At 31.6% G+C, this 10,942-nt stretch overlaps 1 long non-coding RNA gene across 2 annotated transcripts; it reads right to left on the bottom strand.

The window, feature by feature from the left end:
* Positions 1-2,774: 2,774 nt before the first annotated feature.
* On the bottom strand, positions 2,775-7,654 carry LOC145806488 (uncharacterized). 2 transcript variants are annotated; one of them, XR_014349754.1, is made up of 5 exons: positions 7,312-7,654; positions 5,377-5,430; positions 5,203-5,241; positions 4,135-4,234; positions 2,775-3,064 (listed from the first exon to the last, which is right to left on the bottom strand). It is a non-coding gene; the product is annotated as an uncharacterized LOC145806488 (long non-coding RNA). The 2 variants fall into 2 exon arrangements; XR_014349755.1 differs by lacking the exon at positions 7,312-7,654 and adding an exon at positions 5,938-6,619.
* Positions 7,655-10,942: the final 3,288 nt, after the last annotated feature.

Raw genomic sequence — 10,942 nt, 5'->3', positions numbered from 1 at the left:
AATGGTTGACAAAAAACTGTTTTGATCACATAGTTATCGATATCCAATCAACGTGAATTTTTACAGGCATATAGTACTCGACGAGTTTTATACATTGACGATTCAGAATATCAAAACGGGACCTGTGGTAGGCCCCCACGGGCCCAACAGCACGGTCCAGTCCGATCCCAGACTGGACAGAAGCCTCTTTTCAAAATTACCCTTTGATAGTACATTTTTTTAGAAATATCAATGTCATAATTATACTTTTTATGTTGTTAATGAATTTAAAAGAAAGACAAAATAAAAAATTTATATTATTTTTGTACTTGATTTTTGAAAAAAGACTAATATTTTGAGATAATGAAAAATGGAATAAGGAATTAATATTTTGAGACGGAGGGAATATTATTTTTTTTTTACTCTCAATTTGATCAACAAAAAATGATGGGTTTGAGTCTACTAAACATTGTTGGAGTCTTCTAACCGTCAATTCGGTTAGTACTAAAACAAAACAAAACAAAAATAGTCATATTATTCTAGATTTTATTCATGTCTAAATTTTTAGATGCCAAATCAACCATATGAAGCAAACCAAACCAAACTAACCTGTTGTAGTTCACCGTGGTTCAGGTTAGAATAGTGGTTCAGTCATATTCACACAAGTAATTTATTCCTTTATAAAATATAATATCAACTTCAATGTTATATTATCAAAATTTTATAATATATATAATATATAATTAGCAGTTGGCACACTCATCAGATAAAAAACAAAAAAAATACAATCAAGTGATAAAGGTCTTCTTTACCCGATCGAAGGTTTTGATTTCAAAGAACACTAACTCTGTGTTTGGTTGGGGGATTTGGGAAGGGAAATGGAAAGGGAAATGAAAATGAAAATGAAAGGAAAAGGAGAAAGAATTAATAGAATTCCAAATCCCAACTATGTTTGGTTGTGTTGGTTATAAAATAGAATTGATACCCTAAAAGATCTCCTATTTCTTTATTTATTTCTCACCCCCTTTCTTTTCCCATATATTTTTTATTATAACCAAACATAAATAGGATTACATTTCTCATTCCTTTTCCAAATCTCACCCCAAAAACCCCAACCAAACACAGCATAAATTTGGTCTTCATGAATAATATAGATACATAAACAAGTGTATAATAAGCAAGTCTCAAACAATATAATAGAAAAAGAAAAAGAAAAAGAAAAATAAAGGGTAAACTAACAATTAATCCTTTTAACTTTTACCAAATTTTTAATGTGACCCCGCACCTTTTTTTTTGCTATTATTATTACGGCCGTGATTCCGACCCCCAGCTGGGGGCACCCTCAGTGACCCCCAGTGCTACATGGTGCTCTGCCAATGGTTGAAAAAAAAAAAAAAAAAAAAAAAAAAAAAAACTGTTTTTTTGGGCCAATCAGGAGTGACCCCCAGTACCCGGGGTCTTAGGCTTTATTCTTATTATTATTTAAATCGTCCAACTCTGTTTTAATTTTCAATATGACCCTCCAATGTTTACTCTTTTTTTTTTTTTTGAGTACTAATCATCACATTATATTAGATACCAAACTTAATAACATCAGTTGCCAGCTTATGTGCTTATTGAATTACATTCCTTTCGACCTTACAAATACTAACATATTTAAATTGTTTACTATAATTAATATATAATATCACTAACTAGATACATAATTTTCCAATCTTGGACTTCCTTTTTGTGCTGAAGCATGGTGACCAATACGTGACGAGTTGTTTCAATCCCTGCATCCTTTGCCCACCTTAAGGCTTCCCAATATGCCATTGCCTCAGCTGCCAACAGAGTAGGGAGAGGCTGCACAGCTAAAGCCTGTTGATATAGTTTGTGACCTCCAGCATTCAGGCATATCCATGGAATACCTGCATCTGTAGTAGTTGTTTTCCATGCACCATCTATTAGAATCACTGAATGTGAGAAACCAGCTGCAGTAAGCTCCCTTGCTTGTGCCTGATGCAAAACACATATATCATCTGAATTATGTCCATTACCTGCACTTCTATTTAAGCTGTCTTTGTTTTAATTTTCAATGCAACCTTGGAACATTTTAGCGTAAACCTCAAACAATTATTTTTTCTATTAGGCCATCCAACTTTCATAATTAAGTCAATGTAGTCCAATCCATTATTAAATATGAAAATATGTATATTACCATTTGTTTTCTAATTGACCTAATTTTAAGGTTTACACCAATAAAATGATTAATAAATAAGAAAAAAAAATATGAAAAGCAAAAATAATTTTTTTTTCCTCACATTTAAATTATCATGTTACCCATTTAAGGAAAATTATTATTCCGTCCTAAAAAATAAATACTTTCAGTTGAAACTGCTAGCATTTTCACTCTGAATTTTTTTCCTCACATTTAAATTATCATTTTCTTGGTTTAAATCTTAAAATTAAATAAATTAGGAAGTACACAATGGTTTTACCCACATCTATTTATTAACAGACTACGTTGACATATGAAAACAAAAAAAAAATGAAACAGCCAAAACAGTCCCCAAGTAGAGAACAGTTCTTGAAATTGATTCACTCAGTTCATATTTCATCTTTCCAGAAAGCGTTATATATTAAAAGGCAGTAAACTTTTGTTGATTTTTCTTTAACAAAGTTTTCTCTCAACAACCAAACAAAGGGTCGAACAAGAACCAACTGAATATAACTCATTCATGCAAGAACATGCCACAGAATAGCATACTAGTTCTATATAATTCATATATTCGATTATTTACTAATTTTATTGCACTTAAACTAATCCCAATTACACAGTCAGTGTGATCAGTATGAATTTTACACATCTTACATAAAAACTAAATATTCATTGTACATGTCTTCAATAAATAAATTTTGAATACATGAATTACATCTAACAATAGAAAATCAAGAAGATCAGAATTTACTGTTTATTTTTCGTTGTTTGACACAGCCTCGAGAAGTTTAAAGGTGGGAGGTTTACCAGCACCCCTTCTTGAGTACTCTCTCCATCTTCGAGATGCTAATGCAGCTCTTCGTGCTCTCCTTTTTGCTTCCTCCTCTGCAACCACCACATAAAATTTTAAAGTAAAAAGTGTTGGCCACATTTTGAGGCAATTTCTGTCGTATATATGATTTGTATTAATGCAGAAACCATTCAACCATCAACAGAATTTACTATAGTCACCACAATAATAAGCATCCAAGGAGCGAAAATTTATTTCTATTCTACTAAATGCACTAGTGCAACACATTTACAATTTCAATTTTTTTTTTTTTTTAAAGTATTTCCGATGAACACTAAAGATTCAAGTGCCTCGAGTTCTAGCCTCTTTGGATCTTTGCAAATGCTAAAACTGGTGACAATACTATGTGCGGAAACTATAAAGCATAGACACGGACACGAGACACCATGATTCTCAAAAAATTATGGTACGAATGCGGCAAGAATACGGCAATAAATATATTTTTATTTACTATTTATTTTAATAGAAATTTAGGATACATAGATATGATAGGTATATGGATACATATGTGGGTGTTTTTTTCTTCCCCCCTATCTTTTTTCTCTTTATTTCAATATATTTTACTTTGGCACCAAATCAGCTTCCTAAAATTATTTAGTAATAAAAATAAATAAACGATAAAAGTGTCCTGAAGAGTGTCCTATCACGAGACACGAGTGTCTATAAAGCGTCTCCGGCATATTCTACAAAAAAGATTAAAAACTTGAACGCCATGTGCATGTTGAACACGTTGACACCCATGTCCTGTCTATCGGACATTGATAAAACGCCAATCTTGGAGTGTGGTGCTTCTTAGAAAATAAATCATACAGCATTAATCTCGCATTCCTTGCTACTATCAATCCTAAAGTAGGCCAAATTCAAGCATAAAGCTACTTTAAACATCAACTTCTACCTTCTCACTCAAAAAAACCCGTAACAGTTGAGCCTTTCCCCAATATTTGCAGGGAAGCTTTCATTAGTCTCAATCCTTCATCATCAGTCATCAGACATTTGTACTTTGACAAAATATATATATCAGAATAATAAGTAGAATGCTACAGGGAACCCTTTCCATAATTTTAAACACCAGGACTGATAAATTAGCAATTTTCTTTATTGATACCTGTACTTTGATGGCCTCTGGGTTTGCCCCAGAGATTGTTCCAATATGATTCGGTTTGATCAGAAGCATTCTGCTTCATCATTCTCACTTTATCTTTCTCCTGGACACAATGTATAAGCCATTTGTCAAACCTAACACTCATTTCAGTTATAATAACTGAAATCAATGAATATAACAACTATACCAGCCCGGTGATTACAAATATGAGCAGCATTAAAAGATGAAACTTGCTATAGACAATATATCCAAGGCCAAACCATAAAGAAAATCGTAGAATGGAATATATGTCTCAACAGGCATGCCATCACTCAATTGCCATTCCATGTTTGTGGCTTATTTAGAATTTGCTTCCTTAATACAAAAATTGTTTCTATTTGCTCTATTTGGGCCAAGCTCATGGAACATGGTTCTCACTTCTTGAATTTTTTGAAGGAGCAGTTCTCACTTCTCAAATTACACACTCCTATGCTCTTCCTTTTGATTTGTAGTTCAATATGAAATAGTTTCATTGGCAGATTTTGTTCAATTAAAAGTTGTTCTTTCATCTTGGGAATCTTGTAATTATTGCTCAAATTTTGTGGTCTAACATGATATATCGATCACATTGATTGACCAAATAGAAGCTAAGTCATACAGATCAGCAGATTTAGAACCATGACTGTGCCCTATATCCAGGAGGTGCAGAAAAGTATCCTTACGCTAGGAACTTTAAGTGATTTCACAGAACTTATATGCTACTGCTGCAAGTATCTAATAGATGGCCAAATTACTAAAAAAAAGCTAACGGCATTTTCTGGGGACAAAAGGTTATTCAAATTGACATATGAAATTCTAAGCAATGTAGCTTAACCATGCATTGCTAATGAATAAATAAGATAACAAGAAAAAGTTTTTATAATAAGCCAAAAAAAAAAAGTTTAAAAAACGAATGCAAAATATTAAGACAACAAATAATAGCAGAAGTACAATACAGAAAAACCCACAAAAAAATAAAAAATAAAGAAGGAAAGGAATGGAAAGAAAATGAACAAAGTAGAAAAAGAATAAAAAAAATATCAAAGTTCTTACCAAGAATTTAGCTTGTCCCTTTTCCCATCAAGAGGTTGCCTGCCACATTTGGAAAAATTTGATGAAAAATAGAAATCAAATATACTAATACTGAAAATATTTAAGTAAGAAGGCCATCATTCAGTTCATCCGAAGGGCCAATATACAGTGTCCAATAAAGAATTGCGGTCTTACCATTCTAACAACATCCACCTAAGAAGATCCCAGTCCTAAAAGCATCAGTGCAACCTGATTGTCATTAATGAAAACCATCAATTTATATGTATTTTAGTTTTTATTTTTAATGAACCAGACAAATGAAACAAAGCAATCATGCACAGTACTTGGGCATACTTCTATTGCGAGGTAAAGATTTTTGTTTTCAATTTACAAAAAAAAAAAAAAAAGTACCTGATATATATTAGAAGAGAGGTTTTGAAAGATTGTTTGGTCTTTTTACTATGTTCTGACGAATTTAAATCAATAGAAGAATATCAAGCAAGAAAAACTAGTCCCTCCAGTCCCTAATATCAAAAGATGCAACTCAAAGCTACTCTTACTTTAAGGTAAGCAAGCGGTTTAATTATATTTATCTAGTACATCTTCTTAAAACCTAATTATATTTATCTAGTACATCTTCATAAGAGACAAGGTCTCCTGCCAGAAAACTTTTCAAGAGCTAGTTAACTAAGAAGGCCATCATGCAGTTCATCCATAGGGGAATGTACAGTGACGAATAAAGAATTGCGGTCTTACCATTCTAAAAACATCCACCGAACAAGATCCCATTCCTGAAAGCATCAGTACAACTTGATTGTCATTAATGAAAACTGTCAATTTATAGCTATTTTAGTTTTTATTTTTAATGAATTGAACAAATGAAACAAAGCTGTCATGCACACTACATGGGCATACTTTATTGTCAAGCAAAGATATTTATTTTTGTTTTTTTATTATAAAAAAATAGTACCTGACAAATATTAGAAGAGAATTTTTGAAAGATTGTTTGGTCTTTTCAAGGTGTTCTAACGAATTTATACCTACAGAAGAATATCAAAGCAAAAAAAACTAGTCCCATTGGTCCCTAATATCAAAAGACGCAACTCAAATCTACTCTTACTTTAAGGTGTTCACTGAGAAGAATATATCAGATCAATGAAACTTCACCCATAAAGCTACTCTTACTTTTACGAGCTCACAGAGTTCACCCAAATTCGGTTGATGGCCATTAAAGATGCAATCATTTGTATGCTTCCAAATAGACCAAATACTGCTATAGGAATAGCTTTCCAAATCTACAATTCCAACTAACTGAACTCGAACCCCAGCCACCATTGTGGTAAACCTTCCACTGACGCTAGTATTACCCAATGAAACCAACACCAACTGATCATTTCGAGCATGGACACGGACACGTGACACAGCACAAATATGACACGGACACGCCGACACGTTAATTTTCAAAAAATGCAAGACACGACACGTGGAGGACGCGTATGAAATATATAAATTTATATATTTATTATATGTTATACATAAATATATCTTTCAAATATAATAAAAAATGCAATATAACATTAATTCCTATAAATTTATATAGTTTTTGTTTTATTATTGTATCTTAAGTTGTTTTATTCAAAGTTATAATTAGTTTCACATATGTCTAATTAATAGACACATGTGTCCTCCAAGTGTCCAAAGAGTGTACAGGTCTTTAAAAAAAAAAATTTAAATAGGACACGTTTTGAAGAGCGTCAGACATGTATCTTAAGAGTGTCCAAAGAGTGTCGGTGTCCGACACGGACACGACACGGATACGCCACTTTCTTAGAAGTGTCCGTGCTTCTTAGTTTCAGACCAAACTTTCCAAACAAAAGGGCAGAAAAGTAGAATATGATTCAAAGTTTCAGCATCAGAATTACAAAACACACAGGCAGTGATAGCATCCAAATTCAGCACATCAATTCGTTGCAAAAACCCTGAAGTCTTAATTCTTCCTTTGCATGCTAATCAAGCAAAAAAATTGAGCTTTATGAGGAGTGACATTATGCAATAACATCCCAGGACAAAAGATATTCAGACCAAGGGCAGACTCACACCACATAAAGACTGAATGCACCATGAACTGACCTGAGGATGAGGCAGCCCATCTAATGTGATTAGCAAAACCAACTCTAAGTGATGGAGCTGCACACAGCAAACCATAAAGTCTGACCACCTCCTTACGCTCCCAACCAAAGTGAGATCTTCTAAAGCATAGATTCCAGTTGCCTGAGCTGTCTTTCCTCTGGATAAACATCCTCAAGGATCACTCCTTATCTGTTGAAAGGCTAAAAAGTCTAGAAAACTCATCTTTAAGGCTAACATTGCCAAGCCATTTATCAATCCAGAAGCGAATTCTGTCCCCATCACCTACCACATCAGTATTGGCAAGAAAAAAAAAAGTAGAGTAAATTAGGATTGGAAAAAGCAATTGAAATAATACCACTCCAATTCCTTGCAAAAGAAGAATTAGCTCCATAAGATGGGAACCTTCTACTCCTCTCAACACTGTGAATGCTACAAATCAAACTTTTCCATAAAGCACTATCTTCAGATCCAAATCTCCTCCACCACTTCACCAGCAAACAATCATTTACATCTCTAATTCTTCTAACTAAAGCCCACCTTGTTCCTTGCCTGTAGACACCTCCTTCCAATTGAACATATGAACATTTCTTTTTAACGAACATATGAACATTTGTTTTTGACTCTGTGTCCCCCCACAAGAAAGTTTCTTGAAAAGGAGCATCATTACTCAAAAAACACATCCCAATAAAGTTCACATGCCTTCAAATCTATTTATGTAGTCTTCAATTGTATGATCCGTTCAAAAAAAAAAAAAAAAAAGTCTTTAATTGTATGAGATAATGAGACAAAGTCCTCCTTTTGCAAATATTCACAAAAATATCCATGAATCTTAATCAGAATTCAACCTGAAACATAAAATAAAAGAGAAGTAAAGGGGTGAGTTTTGCATATCTCAGTAAATTAATGACTTGAATTATGGAATCATGAATGGGCATAGATTACATATGATGCAGGAAAGGCAGATACCTATTATAAATAATTTAGATAATTCATTCCATCATAACATCCACTCATGTTTGATTCAATCAAAAAAAATAAAGGGGTTGGAAAATGTATTATAAATGGAATCATCAATCAACATGGTAAATTTTGAAGAAAAAAAAACCCTTCAAATTTAATTGACCAGTTCAAAAAAAAACTTTTGAAAGATGATCACTGGAATAGAAAAATTGAAAAGCTTGTTTAAAAACTCAAAAGGTTGTTACTGACAATGTGGGTTGGTTGGAAATGTAGATAATCTATGAAACACGGACACGGACCAGGGCCGGCCCTGCCCTAAGGCAGGTAAGGCTTGTGCCTTAGGCCCCATATTTTGGCCCAAAAATAGGACCCCTAAATTTAAAAAATTGTTATAGGTTCAACCTTTTTTTTTTTTGGTTTTAAGATCAATTTAAAGGGCCCCAAATGTTTTATTGGGCACATGTATAATTTAGCCTATATTTATTTATAAATGTGTTTGGCCCATATTTATTAAAATGAAAATATATAAGTAAATAAATAAAAAACAATAGGGCCCCTAAATTTGGTAAAATATATAAACATATATAACATAGGGCCCCTAAATTTGGCCCAAAAATAGGGCCCCTAAATTTGGTAAAATATTATAGGCTCAATGTTTTTTTTTTTTTGGTTTTAGGATCAATTTAAAGGGCCCCAAAATATTTTTTTGGGTCCATGTATGATTTACTCCATATTTATTTATAAGTGTAGTTTGGTCCATATTTATTAAAAAAAAAGTGTTTGGGCTCAAGAAAAATAATACATACAATATATGGGCCCTATTTTTTTATTTTTTATTTTTACCTTCTTTATCTATTAGATTTTAGTGGAATAAATAATTTTGCTCAAATTTTTTTACCTAGGTCTTTATCAATTTTAATTGAATAATTTTTTCATAATTTTTTTGTTCTAATTTTGTTTTATTAAATTGTTTTATTTATAATTTTAATGATTATATGTGTAAGTAAATTTTTTTATGGTTACAAACAAATAAAAAAATTGTAACTTATCGTTTTTATTCATGAATTTTTTTTCAATATAAAAGGGCCTCAATTTTCGAAATTCGCCTTAGGCCCCGATGAACTCAGGGACGGCCCTGACACGGACATGGACACGCATACGGACACGGGCACAGGACATGGATACTGAACACGGCAATTTCTAAAAAATGGAGACACGGCAAAATTTTTAATTTTTTTATAAATATTTTTATTTTAATACACATTAATTATTTTATTTATTTATTATATTTTTTAAGTAATTTGTTCTAATTAATTTTTTTATTTTATTTTACATACATGTGTTTATTTATTTTTTTATTAATATGCATGAGTATATATTATCTTATAATATGTATTATATATTATCTTATAAATATATTATATAATATATAATAATACTATTATATAATATATATAATAATAATAGTTATTATATAATTGTCCCTCGCTTAATCAAGGATTAGTAATTAATGAAGAAGATGTAGAAATACAAAATGATAAAATTGATTTAAGTTGGAATATCCCAAAATTGTCAGTTAAAGAAATTTATAAAACTATTTTTTTACAATCTACTTTTAAAGTTAATCTGCATCTTAAAACTTTCGAACAAGTTTATGCTTTATCAAAACCCCGAGAAACCTGTGAATTATTTGATGCTAACACTATTAAAAGACATTTACAAACTGGTCACAATTTTATTCATTTAGGATTAATTCAAGTTGGAATTAAACCATTAACCCCTAAAGGTAAAAATACTTCAGTTTTATTATGTTTAAGAGATGCTCGATTTATTGGTTATAATGATAATTTAATGGGTATGATGGAAATTGGTCTTCACAAAGGACCCGTGCATTTTAATTGTTTTCATGATTTTACTCTTAGTCTTAGAGATCCACACATATTAGGTACATTAACTTTGAGTATTCAACTAAATGGTTCATTTACAAATATGAAGGATAAAGTTCATAATATTGCTTTAATTTATCGTGTTCATTATAAGTGTATTAAAACTAATTTAAATGTTCAAGCCTTACATAAAAGTCCTAAGTCAAAGTAGTAGCAGTGATACTAATATTAATATTCCTCAAATGATTGAATAGAAAAATGTTACTCTCCCTGATCAATGGATTACTGTCAATGAAAGCATAATCAACAACAATCAACTAGTCAGGATATCCAAAATATTCAACAATTTACTGATGGTTCAGTTCGTATTAAATTTAATCGTAGTCAATCCTCTAGACATAGTACTTCTAGTATACCTACTGATACTGAAACAGAAGATGAAATCTTTAATACTCCTTTGTTCCGAAAAAATAGTCAAATCAATCTTGGTCAATCTTCCCATAGTAAACTCAAAGGTTTTGATAACTCCACAACTTCTCAAATTAGTAAACCTGTTTATTCTACTCATACACATTTACCTGAAGATGATACTGAATCTCAAGATTCCCCAACTCAAACTGATTTTGAAGTAATACCTCCAATAAATCCTCAATTAATGACAATTAGTAAATCTTTTACTCCTGATCTTGATAAATTACATATTGAATTTAAAGCTAAAGAAAATAGAACTAAAAGACATGCTTATAGAGCCAAATATGATTCTGCTCAACAATCTAAAATTACTC

Source organism: Camellia sinensis, chromosome 13 (genome assembly GCF_055761805.1).
Source record: "Camellia sinensis isolate YWXY chromosome 13, ASM5576180v1, whole genome shotgun sequence".
In the NCBI taxonomy this organism is placed as follows: domain Eukaryota; kingdom Viridiplantae; phylum Streptophyta; class Magnoliopsida; order Ericales; family Theaceae; genus Camellia; species Camellia sinensis.
Note: the sequence above shows the minus strand (reverse complement) of the source record. Positions and strands in the feature narration are given on the sequence as shown.